This window comes from Urocitellus parryii, chromosome Y (assembly GCF_045843805.1).
Source record: "Urocitellus parryii isolate mUroPar1 chromosome Y, mUroPar1.hap1, whole genome shotgun sequence".
Taxonomy (NCBI): domain Eukaryota; kingdom Metazoa; phylum Chordata; class Mammalia; order Rodentia; family Sciuridae; genus Urocitellus; species Urocitellus parryii.
In genome coordinates, this window is record NC_135548.1 from 5,971,366 (window position 1) to 5,989,423 (window position 18,058).

At 36.1% G+C, this 18,058-nt stretch overlaps 1 pseudogene; it reads right to left on the reverse strand.

Annotated features, from left to right (window-relative positions):
- Positions 1 to 1,059: 1,059 nt before the first annotated feature.
- Positions 1,060 to 14,971, reverse strand: LOC113199492 (SH3 and PX domain-containing protein 2A-like; annotated as a pseudogene).
- Positions 14,972 to 18,058: the final 3,087 nt, after the last annotated feature.

Below are 18,058 nucleotides of genomic sequence, written 5' to 3' on the forward strand. Positions count from 1 at the left end.
CATTGCAAGTTGGCCAAAGGAGTGGCTGGTGGTATCTGTTTCAGTCTGACCTATGAGGCCCAGCTGGGGTCCCCTCCACCAGGGTGGCGGGGGGGGGGTGGGACCTCGGCTGCTTCTCCATAGTTCTCTGTAAGGCTTTCAGCCTTGCCCCAATGGGAGAACATACACAGAATGGCAGCCATCCAGCAGCCTGGGCACTGCCTTCTTTTCAAATGTCTGGCTCCTAACAATACCTTTCTCCCTCCTGGGGAGGGTTTTTGCTCCAACAAGGTTGGGCAGGAACCAGAACAGTTTCTCTGTTTTGCCAAGACTAAGACTTGGGCTTACCCAATCCCAAATCCCTCCAGCAAGTGCTGCACAGGCAATGTCCACACAGTGGAAACCAAACAAAATGACATGGCTTAAGGAGGGGGAGAATGGGAAGCCAAATACAAGACAAAACACCCTTCCATAGAGGACAACAGAAAAGTGCATGACCACCCCTTTTGTTCCCAAGTGAGGCTGACCCCACAGGGTGCCCAAACAATTCTTAAAATAAGACCCAAACTAAAGGCCTGACATATAAACCCCAAATCAATAAACCTCTCCAGAAACATGCAAAGCATCTGTTTACCCAGAAATATCCCAAGTAGCCTGTGCTGATGAAGAAGAGCCTGAAGGCTTCCCCCACCCTCTAAACTCAAACATTGTATCTTCCATGGGGTACCCCAAGGGGAGCAGACATTCTTCTCAAGGCCAGGGCAATGACAGCTAAGAAGGTAGTTCCTGCTGGCACCTGGCAACTGCATTTTCTTTAACTCCCAGACACTGTCAGTGGCCTGGCCCAGGGAGAGATGTGGGCTCATGAAATAACTCAAAGTACCAGGGCCTGTGGAGCCGTCATATGTACCCAGCCATGGTGCATAGTGGCAATCCCTGGGAAACAGCAAAATCCACAAACATGGAAGGACAATACAAGGGCTACCTCTGGTGGCAACATGGTAGCCACCAAAGCTGCCATATGGGCAGGAAGCTGGAGGTCCCCCTATGACCACATACTTTCCAGATTTTCAGAAAAGCTCAATTGGGGTTTCCCACATGGCTCGTCCCAAATGACATGTAGTCCATCAATGGAGTCACCAAGTTGCACACGTAGGTCCCAGCTTTTTCAAGTCTAGGTTCCAGGTCATTCCCTTTGCTATTCAATGTATCCTTCCTTCCAGGCAATAGCTGGGAGGTGGGCCATCTTTCAGGTCCTGAATCTGCAGGGTTTAATGATTTCCTTCCCCTCTGGTTTTTGGTGTTCAGCACCTGCACTGGCCTCTTGATCTTCTCCAGGCTGTCTGACTTGCCCTCATTCTACCTGCTCTTTAGCACATCCTTTAGATCTCTTTCCCAGGGGTGTTGGGCCCCTCATTCTCATTGGGCACCAAGTAGTGGGAAGAGGCCCAGCCCTCCAGCTCCCCAAATCTCAGATAGCACCAGCCACTCTCCTGATTCTACAGCACCTGAACCTCCACACTGGCAGGGAAACAGATCTCTGAGTCCTGGATGTTCTGGTAGGTGCTACATAGGAGGTAGCTGGCCCTTTCCACTCTTTCCTGGGGATACATGAGAGAGCAGTGGCCGGGAGGGTGATGATGTCAGCTGAGCCTCTCCTGGCCCACTCATTGGGCCCTTTAGAGTCTGTGTGTGGGGGCAGCTCTGAATCCTCACTCCTAGGGCCCTTGAGCCCCACCCCAGCTGGCCTGTGGGTCTCAGTTGGCCTCGTAAAGAGCTGATGTCAATCTTCTCTTGACTCTGTGACTCTTCCGGTTCAGGAAGGGCTTACACAGGGTAAACTGCTTGGCCTAGGCACGGGAGATCAGCCCAGCCCTCATATTAGTATCCTTCTTGGCCTTGACCTTGGGAGTGTCAAAGATGCCTGGGTCCAAGGCAGAGCATGGCTTCAGGTCACCACTGTTCTTTGACAGGGAGGAGGAAGAGGAGGAGGAGGAGGAGCAGGTGGTGTTGATGGTGATGGATAAGGAAAAGGAGGCTGAGGAGTGGTTCTTCCCCAGTTATGCCTGGGCGTTCTTATATGCTTTGAGCTTTAGGAGAAATGATGACTTTGGGGAGCCTGACTTGAGGGAGTTTTTCCTGGCAGGGGATGGTGAAGAGCCCCCTACAGAGTCACTGTCCCCAGAGGAGCCTCCTGTCCATAGGGTGTCGTCTGCATATGGCTGGAAGCCCTCATTCTCATAGCTGGCCTCCCATTCCAGGGCCACGTCTTCTGAAGTGTCACCCACTTTGAAGCAGGCCCGCTGCAGGGAGGAGGCAAATGAGGGTCTACAGGGGTGGGCATGCTTCTGGTCTCCTGAGCCTCTGTCCTCTGTGAGCTCCTCACTCAGCTCTTGCACAGAGTCAAAGCCAAAGGCAGGGATGTCATACTGAGGCTCTTTGTACTGAGCTTCATCAGGGAATTCTGTCTCTTGTTGGCACCCACAGAACCCTCCTTGGTCTCCTTGGGCTTGCAGGAGGGGTGCTGGTAGCAGGACCTTGGGCCATGTCAGTTAGCTTGTGTGGCAGTTCAGGTTGGGCTTCTTTTACTTATCGATGTAGTACATGGGGCCCAGCCCTCCTTCTCACGGATCTGCACATAGCATCAGCCACCTTAGTTCTTGTCAATGATCTCTGCCTTCTGTCCACCACGGAAGCTGACCGTGTCAGAGATGCATGATTGGAACTCAGCAATGGTGAAGTGCTCCACCTCGAGAGAAGGGGCCTTTGGTAGCTTTGGGAATTGGAACCACAAGTTGGATTCTGGGCATGATGGAAGGATGGAGGACTTTTCCTTAGGTTTGGCGGGTTGATCTGGGCCCTATGCAGGGCAATCCTGGCCACAGCTGGAGATCCCTGGGCCATTTTGGAGATGATCCGCTAGGGGACACCGAGGGCACTGCCATTGAAAGCATTGAACAGGATTAGCATGCTAATCTCCTTTTAGGCAATGGGGGCCGCAGAGCCTTTGCCTTCAGTTGGTGGAGTCTCCTTGTCTCTAGAGGTGTTCTTGTTTAAACAGGTTGCTGATCTCCATGTTGTTTCAAATGATATCCATGGGCCTGCCAGATTCTTTTTCCAGGTTGGCAAGTCATTCTTGGCCTTCTTTAGGTAGGATACTGGTTCCCAGACCTCTTTGCCCAGGTATCTGATATATCATCAGCCCTCCAAATTTTTCTGGATAACTTCCACTGTGACACACTTCTGAAAGCCAATCTCATCTAAGCTTTGGCTGATATAGCATTAAATGTTTACATTCTTCTCTTATCAGCTGTGCTGCCTGTTGACCATTCCACCAGGGTCCACTGGTGATCCAGGAGCCGCAGATGGGCCTTGCATTTCTTGGACACATCATCAGTCTTGGTCATCCTGGGTCCCATTCTGTGCCACTAAGTGGGTGGCAGGGACCCAGCCCTGCTCCTCAGAGGTGCTAAAAAACCACCATCCTTTCTTGGCTTAAGTATCCTCCTTGGAAAGACAGAATGCCAATCTCTTCCCTGCTTCTTACCAAGATGTTTTAAAATCTGCATGATTTTATACCGCTCTCATTCTTTTGAATGACAAACTGCTGTCAGTCCAGGTGCCTCTTCTCATGTGATGCCCGTGGTTCAGCAAGCTGAGTGCTCTGAAGCTGCAAGCACTGTGTGTGTAACTGCCCACCAACAAATAGTTTTTTGAATCACTGTTTTGGACTCTTTCAACAAAAATAAATTAGAAAAAAGTGAACAAAATTTAGTTAAATTTAAAAAAGTATATTCACAAATGTGCATAATGAGCTACAGGCAGACCACTGTCAAAAAAATTTTTAGAAAAGTCCTCATGAATTTCAGAAGTCTAGTTTGACCCCTGTTGAGCAGTGAGTCAACAAAGCAGTTTCACTGTTGTAGCACACTCTTAGCTTGGCTTTGTTTCATGGAAGAATTTCCAGTCTGTTATTTTAGTGCTGTGCCAATATGCATTTGATGTACTAGTTTTCCTGGTTGGTTTTCTATTTGTAACATTTTATTGATAATCAATCCAGATTTGTACACAAGAGTTGGGATTTCTAAAGTTATTAAGATGCTTTTTTGAATATATACAGCAAAGAGACTATTTTCCTAATGATTCTATTTTGCCAACATCAGAAGGCCCTCTTTTGATTTCAGCATGTCTTCTTGTAGGTCACATTTTTTTTAAACCTGAACAGTGTTGAATTTTATTGAATATTCTATAACACATCCACAGTATGAGTGACTTGATATGATGCTTCCTCTTTATCAGCACTGTTCAATAGACTTTTCTGTCATGACAGAAATGTATGGTATCTGCACTGAACTGTCTGGTATAATAGCCACAGCTCATGTGGTTACTGAGCTCTTAAAATAAGTCGTATGTCTTAGGACCTGAAATTTAATTTTGTAGTATTTTAATTAATTTACATAGTCATATAAGGGTTTTGGTTCTTGTATTGGATACTTCATATGTAGGTTAGCAGAAAACACTTTAATTGGTGTTCACTATAATTTTCTTTTCCTTTCCCTTTTCCTTTACTTCCTTTCCTTCCTTCCTTCCTTTCTTCATCTCTAGCACTGGAGCTCAAATTCAGGACTTCAGCATGCAAGGAAAGTTCTCTACCACTGAAACACATCCAGGCCTTCAGGAATGTTTTCAATTAAAGTCTCCAAAGTGAGAACAGTTTAATCCATTTTCACTTCCAATGTCTGAGAATATTATATGTTCTTAAATTTCCTCTTAGGTGAGGCACCCTCTTTATCACATGACCTAGTTTCCAATTTATGGCCTTCCCTTTTTTTTTTTCTTTAAATCTTGTCCAACTCTAGCTTCACCATCCTCAATTCCATATTCACAATATATCACTAAAATCCTGTAGTTCTTCAACATTTCTTGAACAAATCCTTAGTGTTTTGCCACCATGGCTAAAAGGTCTATATACATTCTTCTCAAATTATGTAAGAACATTCTTCTCAAATTACATGTTCATTAATTATTATACATTATATTTCAATTGAAATCTTTATCTTTGGTTTGATTCCAAGGCATACTGGTAAAATTGGGGAAAGCTTGCCTTTCATTGACCATATTTTATGAGGAATTTTTTTTCAGATCATAGCTTAGCCCAAATAAGTTTTTTTTTTTTTTTAAATCTGCCTTTGGACTGGAGATAGAGCTCAGTGTTTGCCTAGCACCTTGTTGGCCTTGGGTTTAATTCTGAGCACTGTAATAATAATAATGATAATAATAAAATTAAAATTAAAAATCCCCCTATAACATTAAACTTAGCTTAAAAGAGAGGTGAGAAAGAAAAATAACTATTCAACATATACCCAAAAGATTTGTGGCTAAGACAAACCATCCAGCTCCTTAATGCCAGAAAATGTTTATCTTTGTCACATGAAATCTCACAGGATCCCAAATAATTTAGGGCTTTCTCCAGATGGGTCTTAATTCCTGGGACCAACTGGAACCACTAAGAGTCACTTAAATACTTAAGTCACATTTCCAGAATGAACCTTTAATAACACTAGTTTAAAAAGAAGACGAGGGACAAAGTGGCTGATGATAATCAGTCTGAAAATTTCAGTTTTTTAAGGAAAAACTTTTTTTTCAACTTTAAATTCAAGGGATTTATTTAGATGAATACAAATTCTGTAGTACATAGCATATTAGAAAGAAAGAAAAATGGCACATGGAATTTGGGTTTCAGGTGAGTTAGATCCTATAGCACATTTATTAAGTATGGAGATGCTAGAAGGAAAAATGATACCCAGCAAGAATAGGGTTAGTGTAAGAGGAAAGAAAGAATACAGTAAGAAATAACATAAAACTCAGAGGTGCTTCAGGTGCTATCTTCTTCTACTAGCTGTACAACCTGTGGCAGGTTAATTAAGCTGCTAAGAGAGAGTTCAAAACATCAGTCCTTCTGAGAATCCTGAACCAGTCTATAAAAAAGCATCTTAGAACATATCTGTAAAATATAAACAAGAATATATAGGATTGGGTTAAATGCATAAAAAATTTGGAACAGAAATGCTATCTTCATAATACTGAATCTTCTAAGTCTCAAAATGGTATATTCTTCAGCTTATTTAGATCTTTGGGGTTCAGGTGAGTTAGATCCTATAGCACATTTACCAAGTGTGGAGATGCTAGAATCATATTTCAGTGTAGAATCTTTTAATCTCATCTCTACACATCTCTGCTTAGATTTCCTAGCTATTTGATGTTATTTTAAATATTATCAGTTCACTAATTTCATTTTATTTTTGGTACTAAAATATAAATATTAGATACTTTGAATGCTGAATTTTAAGCAATCTTTTTGCAAAATTATTTATTAATTCTAATAGTTTACAAACTCCTTTGGGTTTTTCATAAAGATAAAATTTGCAAACAGAAAATTCATTGCATCTTTCATTTCTTTTCCTTGCCTTATTATTTAGCTACAATTTCTAGTTTTGTACAATGTTGAATAGAAGTAGTAATTATGGGCATCCTTATTGATTACAGATCTCAGGGGCCAGACTCAATATTTTACTACAAGGCAGCCTGCTGAAAGCTAGACTGTATCCCTATTAGGAAAGTCATTTCTTTTTCTTTTTCTTTTTTTTTTTTTTGGGGGGGGTGGTTATCTGTTAAATGTTACTCAATTTTTTTGAGAACTTAGATCTTTTGTTATATTTTATTCCTTAAAAATTTTTGACAAATACCATTGTTATTCCAAATGTTAAGACAATTTTGTACACCATAGAGATTTCTTCTCACTGTTATATATTGCCAGTTTATTTTCTATATATTTGATCTTTTTGTCACTTTTTTATCAAGGTAAGAACAGACTTAGAGTTGAGAAGTGTTTTTTTTTTTTTTTTGTTTCGAGAAAACTTGTATAATGGGGTAATTGCTTTCTTAAATGTTTGAAAGGATGTCATGATATGTTCTACATTTTCTTCATGAAAACATTTTAAATAACTATTTGATTTAGTTAGCATGTGTAAGCCCCTGATTTCAACCCTCAATGCCAGCAAAAATATTTCACTAACTAACTGATGGAATTCCACCAATCAGTGGAAACTCTGGGTTTGCTTTAGTTTAATTTTTGTCTTTAATTTCATTCTTATTCAACTTGACATTAAGTTCTTCATATATTTTTTAATGTTTGTGGGTTTTCTAGCAATAGGTTTTAATTCTTGAGATTATTTTCGTCCTTTTATGGGTTAGTCTTACTAGTTGTTTGTCAATTTTATTAATCTCTTCAAAGAATCATCTTTTAGTTTTGTTTTTTTCTTTTAACTTTGTCTTGCAGTGATTGCTGCTCTTGCTTGTCCATCTACATTTTCTTCTTGAATATTTTTTTAGACGTGTATGGATACAATAACTTTATTTATTTTTCTGTGGTGCTGAGAATTGAACCCAGTGCCTCACACATGCTAGGCAAGTGTACTACTGCTGAGCCCAAGCCCCAGCCCCAATTTATAATTTTTCCAGGAATTGTAGGTAAAGCTATAAATTTTCCTCTAAATGTTGGTTTAACTGCAGCCTGTATTTTTTTTAATTTGGCACCTCTTCATTATCAGATTAAAATATTTTCTAATGTTTATTCCTTCTTTGATTCTTTGGTTATTTAGAAATATGTTCTGTTTAATTTCTAGGCATTGAGACAAATTTGAGGAGCTTCCAGTCAACTTCTGTTATTAAATTCTGGCATATTTCTCCTGAGGTTATAGGGTGTATTTTGAATTATTTAAATTCTCTGAAATATTTTGAGGCTCTTTTGTGGCCGATTTACTGTCATTTTTGGTAGATTTTTCATATGGGTTTAAGTGAAATAGAAATTATGTTCCTGCTTAAAGTGTTCTCTGTATCTCAAATAGGTCAAGTTTTTTAACTGTACTCTTCATACTGTTTTCACAAACTTTCAGTTTAAAAATATACTCAGCAACCTCAATACTGTGGATTTGTCCATATTTTAATTTTAATTGTCTCTTCTTTCCTTACATATTTTAAAACAGTGCTTAGAATTGTGAAATTCTTCCTAGAGAATGGGCTTCCTTTTCATTGTGAAATATTCCTCTTTCTCTTTGGTACTGTTTCTTCACTTAAAATATGTTTTATCAAGTGTTATTGTAGTTAAGTGAGCTTTTACATTGAGAGTTTCAAGTTTCTTTTTCCACCCTTGTACAAAGTAACAAAAGGTTCAGTGATTCCACTTGTAAAAAGGTCAATAAAACAGGCAAAATTGAATACTATGTTGATGGCAAATTGAAACAACAAAAAATAATACTCAAGATAATGTCAGGTGATTTGGTACACACCTGCAGTCCCACCTATTTGGGAGGCTGAGGCTGATCTCAGGTGAGCTGAGAAGAATCTCAACTTCCAGGCCAGTTTGAGAAACTTGGAACCTGCCTCAACATTTTATAGAAAAAGTGCTGAGCTTGTAGCTCAGTGGTAGAATGCTTGCTTGGTATGTGAAAAATGCTGGGTCAATTCTTGCACCCCTGTTCCCCCCTCCCCGCCCAAAACATTCAATATTGTTTACCCTGGTGGGAGAAGAAATATGTCGTGATCAGGAAGGGATGTGTAAGTTGCCCATTAACACTCTGTTAGAGATATATGGTAGGTGGGTAGGTAGGAGTTCATTTTATTCTATTTTTTTCTTCTTTGTAGGTGCTAGGAGTAAATTGGCTGATTGTAAAGGCATTTTAGAACTACATAACATATGGTTTACTTATTAATGTATCAACATTATTTGAAATTTGTTATACTCAGAAGTAAAATCATAGTTTATTTTTTACAAATTATTTATACAATGTTATAAATACACACTTATTTAATCATTTCTGGTAAATATGTGTAACCATTCTTTTTAAAGTTTACTTAGTAAACTCTTAATACAATAAATGCTCATTTTCAAAAGATAGTCAATTTGTTTTTTGCATCCCTCTAGCAAATTATACAGACCTAAAATTTCAATAGTGGGCTCAGCATAAACTTCTCTGGGGTTATGGATTCAGTTCATGTGGTATGAGCTTATGTAGTAGAGGTTAGGTTTCAAGCGGCATTTCAGGTATCACTGTGGACAAGAGCAATACAGCAGTGACAAAGAACTGGATTTGGCATATTTGAGACCAGGTGGAAAGAAGCATCAGGAGGTTGAAGGAAAAAATAAAATGTTTAGGAATATGGAAGCCAGACTTGGATGTCTTCAAGCATCTCAATCCAGGAGAAAAGGGAATTACAAATATGGAAAGGGAAATAATTGAAATCCCAAAGTATAAAAGAAGAATTAAATATCAGTATGAACTTAAGGTTTTCAAGGTTTACAATGTATGTTTACATGAGAGTGCACAACAATGTGTTTGTGTATAAATATGGATATGTACAAGTTTATCTACCAATAGGCTTAGAACCAGTAACTTCCCAGTTAGCTATGAATACTTCTCCAGTCTTGGCTTCCATATATCATTCCCCATTTAAAGAAAACAATGTTCCTTTAAAACTGTGTAATATGGATTTGGGGTAGGTAAAAGCACAAGATGAACTTGTAACACTTTGATGTACCAAAAATAAGGAAGAATCCAAAAAGAAATGTAGACATGTCAAAAATACTCTAGAAGACAGTGTAAAGAGATTCCCACAGACAAAATCTGGGAAATTTTCAGCAGGAAAATAAATGATATATTATCAGCTACTTAAGTAAAAGGAGAATCCATAAGCCTAAACTAATATAAATGAATAAACACATAGAGAAGGGAAGTTTCTTATTTATGGTAGGATATAAAAGCACAAGTGGTGGTCTCGCCACCTGGCAATCAAAATAGTAACTGGTTCAGGCAAGAATTGTCAACAGACTCAAACTAGCTATTAGGAATTCAGTAGGAGTTGGATGGAACATTTCATGGTCTCCAAGAATCTTCTCAATTACTAACTATATAATGGAAAAACTTTGTAGATACTATCCTAACCTAGTGACCAAAGACCACATCACCAGAAATAGGACAAATAAACATTGTGAATCTTCTAGTATGATAAAATTAAAACAATAAAACATGATTTCTGATATTTATTACACAATTTTATATCCTGACTTTAATCATGAGAAATATTACAGAAACCCAAACTAAGTGAGCAACATTATACAAATTGGCCTATGCTTCTCAAGTGTCAAGATCATGAATGAAGAGACCAAAAGACTGTCCCAGATGGAAAGAGACCAGACCAAGGAGACAATGTGACCCTGGATTGGGATGCTTAAAGACAGCAGCATTTTGGGGGCAATTACCAAAATGTAAATTCAATCTGTGGATTAGATGTCATCATGTTAATATACACAGTTTGATGTATATACTATGGTTATGGAGAAGTGTCATTGTTTAAGTACACACTCAAATGGTTAGAGGTAATGGGGCATTATGTCTTTAATTTTCAAATGATCCAAAAATATTTTGGTTGGGATTAGATTGAATTCATAAATTTAAGTTAAATTACCATCTTTACAATATTGAGGCTTCTAATTATTGATGTGGTCTAAAGTTTTATCCATGAAGATCTTTATCTTTTCATTTTTAAGACCTTCCATTTTTCATTTCATTATTAAAGATATTATTCTATAGAACTAATTTCTGTTAGTGGCAAATATCCAGGAATATGACAGACTACTACATACTGTTGGCAAATGGAACTTTGCCAAACTACAGATATTCACTGAATTGTCTACATATATAATCATACCAACACAGCACATTAAAAGAAGTTTAACATACTCATAAATTCTCATGAAATTCTCATCATGTAAAACAGGTCCATAGAGGAAAAGTATAAACAACCCCCCCACAAACCCCTCTCATAACCGTGAACAATATTCTTTGCACAAAGCTTTCTGGTTGCCTGGCAGCGCTATCAGGAATCTCCATAATGCCCTTTTCCCTTGCTCACATATGTCCAATTGTCCTAAGACAACTTTCCAATGAACAATTTCTATCACATTATTGGTATCAGGGCACTGTGTATGCTCTGGTCACTCTAGAATTATCAACCCCTTCTCAGGATACACTTGCTTCAGTGCCTCCAGGAATCTGGAACATTCAGGCTGAAGGCTCCAAGCTGAACAAGATCCCAGGAAGGACATAAGAGTGAAACTCTACTTGTGAGGTTTGACTGGGTTGTATGCACATATTAAAACTGAAAGAGTTTAAATGTATATAAATTTTCTCACAGAATGATGATTAAGTTCTGGAAATGGACATGTGAGTATAGTTGCAGAACAATGTGAATATACTTAGTGTTCCTGAACTGTACACTTCAAAATGGTTCAAATGGCAAATTGTATGTGTATTTTACAATAAAAAAAATCTAAGGATGTATTTTCTATAGTTTAATGTTTCCTGCTAATATTTAGTAATCACATTCACTAAGAGCACTAACCAGCTGGGACAGTGGTGTATACCTGTGAGCCATTGGGAGGCTGAGGCAGGAGGATTGCAAGTTCAAAGCCAGCCTCAGCAACAGCAAGGTGCTAAGGAATTCAGTGAGACCCTGTCTCTAAATAAAATACAAGATAGGGTTGTGGATGTAGCTCAGTGGTGAAGTGCTAAGGAGTTCAATCTCTGGTCCCAAAAAAGAAAAGAAGCACTCATCAAAATTTGACAGCCCTGCATTTGAGATTTGGATAGGCTTACTGCATCTCTGGAAACTAAAAAAAAAAAAAAAAAATCTCACTTAGCTAAGCCTCAGTTTCCTCATCTGTAACCCAGGAATTATAAAATGCTTAGTTACCCATTAGAGATTACTGTGAAATTTCAACTTGATAAAGTCTAAATACACAAAAGAAGCTCAATAAATGTTAGCTCTGATTTTATTTTTAAGTTTTAAAACCATTATATGATTCTTGTACTTTGTATAAGGAAGGGGAAAAATGATGTTAGCATAAAAAACGTCATTTGTTCATTTCTCCTTATTCCTTAATATTATGGAGAACTATAAGACAACATGCCCTAAAACCCAATTCATATTATAGTCAAGTGATGAGCCCATATGTTGACCCCTGAGTCAATAGTTAGTAATCTTAAAGTATCATATTCCAAGATGCAACAATTTCAGAGAAGCCATTTGAAATCTTTTACATATTTATAATGTGTGTATAAACCTATATAATTTTTTAACAAGTATAATATGATCATACAAATTATATAGATTTGAAATATAATTCACACATACCAAAGAAGGCTATTATATTTTTCTCCCTTTTACAACCTACTTTAGGAAAAATGATGAAATCCAGATAATAACAGGAATGGATTAGTTTATAAAAACTGGGTATTTTATAAATGAAACCAATTCAGTCAACTATGTCTCTCAAATTCCAAACAATGAGATTTACTATACTCTCAAAATGAACTTAAATAAATTATTTCTTAATTCTAATGACATATACTTTTTCACTAGTTTATAGTCCAAGCAGAAAAAGTATGTAAAGGGATTTATAAGTAAAAAGATTTCATACAAAATGATTTGGTGTTTTTTGGTACTGGGGATAGAACTCAGGGGCACTAAACCATTGAGCTGCATCCCCAGTCCTATTCTGAATTTTATTTAGAGACAGTGTTGCTAAGTGCCTGCCATTTCTAAGGCTTACTTTGTACTTGAGATTCACCTGTCTTAGCTTCCCAGGATACTGGGATTACAGGCGTGAATCACTGTCCCTGGCCAAAAGGAATGGTTTTAACAAAACCCACATGATATCAAGAGAAAAATGCATTGAAATTAAAAACTTCAGAAGCACAAATTTTTTAAGACCATTTTATGAAATATGACACAGTTTAAAAATGCCATAAAAATTTATACAGATAAAGCTAAGGGGTTAAAAACTATCAAATGTATTAAAATCATCTAAAGCCAAATAAGATATAACTTATCTATATAAATTGAATTACAATATTATATAAACATGTTGCATATTATATAAGATATTAATATATATTATATAGCATAATTTAAATAAAAATGTAGAATTTTCATTTATATTAATTTATATAATATAAAATTATACATATTTATTTTATTATAAATACAAAAAAATATAAATTTTATATTTACAAAATATATATATATATAAATTTTATGTATATAAATTATACATATTTATATACATATATTATATATTCACATATTACATATTACATATAAATTATATAATATATAATATATTTATATTCTTATATATAAATTATATATTGTCATGTTTAAATATGTATATTAATTATACATATTTATTTTATGTAAATTATATATTATATAAATTATATATTTAAATATAAAGTATATATGAATTATACATATTAAATATAAATTATATGATATATAAAATACATATATAATATACAATATAACAATATAATATATATAAATTACATATAAACACATATTTTTATTAAGTATGTAACATATATATCATATAATAAATATTAAAAATAAAATAATAAATAATTTATATTAAATTATTTATTATTTTATTGTAAATATATAATAATATAATTATATTATTAATAATAATATCATTATTTTATTGGTGTAATTCATATTGATAAATATATAACTTATATGGATTATATTATAATTATATATAATTCAAATGATATCATACAGCTATATGTAATTCTATAATATGTAGTATATAATATATAATACATAATATATAAATAGAATTATGTTATAATTTAAATTATATAGTTTAGTTTTTTGGCTTTAGATGGTTTTAATGCTTTTGATAATGTTTTATTCCTTAGTTTTATCTGTATAAATTTTTGTTTTATGACAGTTCCAGATTGTTTAGTATTGAAGTGCATTTTTTTGTACAATTGTATTGACTATCACATGTAAAAATTGATAAGAAGAATGCAATTAAATACAAATTTGCAAGCTTTTTGGCCACTACTTAAATATTAACAAAATAAGTGAATTGCCAATGCTTACATACATACTATAACAATACAAATGGTCAAAGATGCACTAGAACATTATGTGGGAATATATATATTCACACCTAATCAAGATTTTTCAGGCACTTGCATTCAGAAACATTTTATGAATCAGCACCAGGTTTGCTCCAAAATAAAGTTATTTTTCCCCTACTTCCCCTATTTATTGAGAACAATATCGTACTTTAAGGATGAATTTACATGAATCACTTTATAAAGAAAATCATTTGAAATTTTAAAATTATAATATTATTTTATGTAAAACTTCAAAAATACATAATTTAAAGACAATACCAGTGAGGCACTATCATTCTATATGACTAAAACACTACCATTCTATATGGCTAGCAAATAGGATACAAAGCCAAAAGACAAAATACACACTTTGGCAATCCTATACAAAAGGGATTCTGTCACAACATCGTTTCCTGAAATAAACATAATACATAAAAGAAAACAAGTAAAAGAAAACTGAATTTTGACAACCCTACACAAAGTGTTGCATTTCAAATTCAAGGTTTCGTAATTGTTCCATTTGTTTTAGCCTCAGTCCCTGGAACATTGGATTCATGTCATGTAGGACTAGCTCCTCAGATTGCTTTGGGGCTCAGCACCTGATTTTAAAGAATAAGGTGATGTGCTGTCTGCCTCTGGAATGGATTTCTCCACATGACTCAGGGGAGTAAGAGCTGTGGTAGGAGGCAGTGCTGTTGAAGGTGGAGCTGGTCTCTCTCAGTCCCCCTGACTTTGCTGGTAAGGGTAAATGGTTTGTAAAATGTTGTTCTCAGATGAGGCTGCAATGTTCTGGGTGCTCTTGCAGGAGCAAGACAGTAAGAATGAGAGGAGTTTCTCTCTGATGTCTCTCTTGATGATCTGGCTAGTGTGTGGGGCTCTGTGGCACTGTTGTAATGTTCACCACTAACCCTGAGGATCAATGTCACTTTTTCCTGGAGTGCACTTGGCACAATCACTGCACTCATGCCAGTTAAGTTTTTTGGTTCACATTGTTGTCCCTGAGTTTTTTTTTTTTTTTAATTTCATGGATCTTGGTTAATAAGAAAGTGTGGTTATTTATAAATGGGCATTCTCTCAAGCAATATAGTCTTACATATTTTTCCAACATAATATTTTCAGTCTTCTATGCAGAGGAGTTAAAAATCCATACAGTATTAAAGGCACATTTTGAATTAAACAATTACTTTTTAAAATTTATCTTAATCAATACCTCAAAAGCCACAAAGCACATAAAATTAAAACAACAACAACGACAAAAACAACCAAAAAATACTTCCTGAAGTAACTTGTTTTAATATACTACCCAAGAATTAATATTTTCTGGTTAAGAACTTTCCTGATTTCAACAGACGGACAATGGTAACTAAAGAAGAGTAACACTATTCTGTACACCAACCAAACCCATGTTCTGAGTTTTAAGGCCATGGCTTTTCAATTAATCTGCTTTATAGCTACATTCTGTCCATACTAAGAGCCATATACTAGATAGGACTTGGATGCTCTCTCATCCGATCCACTAATACATGGCAACATCCCCTGGTCAAATAAGTTTGAAGATCTGTCAAAATTGCCATTCTGCTACTGGTCCTGGTGATTCCAGATTTACTTTCTTCTCTCTCCTCTAGTCTGCTCCCAAGGTCCCTGTTTTCTCACCTAGAACCATAGCTCCTCACACTCTGTCTTTGCTGAATGTATCCCAGAATCCCCTGTTGCTAGAAAGGTGCAGCCCTCTGGCCATGATCCTCCTCTCCCTGCTGAGAAACATCAAACAACTGTGTTCCTTGCCAGTGTTTGATGGCTTTCCAATGGCCCTGTTCATAGCCCACAGTCCTCATCCTGGCCACCTGGTCCTTCTTGCACATACTTGGGCAGTGGTTTGCACACAGGTGCACAGCATCATCACTTGCAGGTCATCATTTCATCTGACCTCCTTCTTCACCTGAGGCTGCTGACCTCTCTTCCCTTTTTCCCAAGCAGTTCTCCTGTGATTTGCTGTCCTGGGCCCTTCTCCACATTGATAGAAGGAAGCTAAGCCATGGTGGTGGAATGGTAAACACTAGAACATATTTACAGTCCTGCAGAATTTTTGGAACCATGAAAACTACAGGCTCTGCAGCCAGCTGCCTGGGTGCTGGCTCAGCTCCTTCTCCAGTTCTGCCCTGGGCAAGTCTAGTGCACTATCCCTACCTGCCTTCTTCTGTCAAGACAGACTCCTACATGGAGCTATGATGGCATGTGGTGTTAATAATCTAATAAAGAAAAGGATCAGAATTACCTGTTATGTAATGAAAAGTTCAAAATATTTTAAAATTATTGATTGTTATTACTATACCTAACTGGGAATCCAATTTCATTGGACAGTGAAACAAGGTTACATTTAGGAATGAGCCAAGATGAGGTTCAAATCCTGAATCAACAATAACTTAGGGACATGACCCTTGACATTATTAACCTTCCTCAGATGGTTAGCTATGGCTTAAATGAGGCCAATGTTCATAACACAAAAGGGCTAATAAGATCAAATCAGATAAAGGGAATCAGTGAGTCCAGTGTTTTTCTTCAAAGAGAGATGATGGACCTCCTTTGTTTTCAGATAATCTCAGACTTCAATCGTTGATATTTAGTTAATTTTATATATAAAATTTAACATATATGGCTGTATGTTGAAAAATTCTGATTTAGCTCTACTAAAGCAGTAACAAACATAAGGTTTTTAAGCCCCTTACCAGAAAACATTCACTGAAATAAAATGATCAAAAAACAATTAACTAAAGGACTGCAGCCAATAAAATGGAAGGTATGTGTGCTTCATATGCTAAAGGTATACCACAGATAAAGGGACATCAAAAAACTTTAGGTGTCTACTTTATTTTATTTTTTTTTATTTTTAGTTCAGGAGTCCAGCTTGTTTCTGCTTTCACTTTAATTGATAAGAAAGAAATAAAGGTGAAAATAAATTTCAGAATGAAAACAAAAATAGTTTATTAATTTAAAGATATATTTTTACAAGAAAGAAACAAAGCATGATATTCATTTAAATGACATTCATTAAACTTTTTCAATGTCTAGCAAAGTTAACTAATCAAACTTTAAAGTTTGATCTTAACTTAAATCACTTTGTTTTTTTTTTAATATTGAGCATTGTAGATAGATACAATATTTTATCTTTATTTATTTAATTTTATATGGCACTGAAGATACAACCCAAGGCCTCACACATGCTGAGGTAAGCACTTTATCACTAAGCTACAAGCCCAGCCCTTACCTTGGTTTTTAACCATGACTTCTTGGCAAGGTTTGAAATATGCAACCATATATGTTACATGACCACTCACCAATGAGATATACATCTCATTTTTCCAATGCATTTTCCTTGCATTCTAAGTCCTCAAATGATGTAGCTGATTCAAAATTTTCAATTTCATTATCTGCAGTGTGGATATCCTATTGATAGGAAAAAAAATAAAAATAAAAGCAAAACATATCTCAAAATAAGCAGTTCGAAGACTATTAACTTGTTAACATAAACATCACAAATTTAATGCAATTCTATAATGGTCAAAACTCACTTGCCTTGTAGAAAAATATTGTGACTTTGTGGAATGTTCTGGTGATATCATGGGATTGGAAGGACAGCTTTCATCCACCTGAGGTACAATAACACCTTGTACTACATGAAATATTTTGTGTCTCTAGGGACCCATTGAAGATCATCTGTGAGTTGGTAATGAGGAACTCTACCAAAGTAAGTAACAGGATATAAAATCAATAGCCATAAATAAAATGCATTTCTATACATCAGTGATGAATCCTTTGAAAGAGAAATATGAAAACTACCCCATTCACTATATATATATCTCACAACTTCTTTACCCATACATGAAGCTAGTATAATCCTGATAGCTAAACCAGACAGAGACAGTGATGTTTCAGTTTCCAGTATAAGAAACGGGGAGTATATCCCACATACAAAGATGGAACAATTTTTAGCGGTGTTTTTCTCCATTCTGCTGCTAAGATTTCAGGAGTTTCTTCTACTTGCATGCATTTTA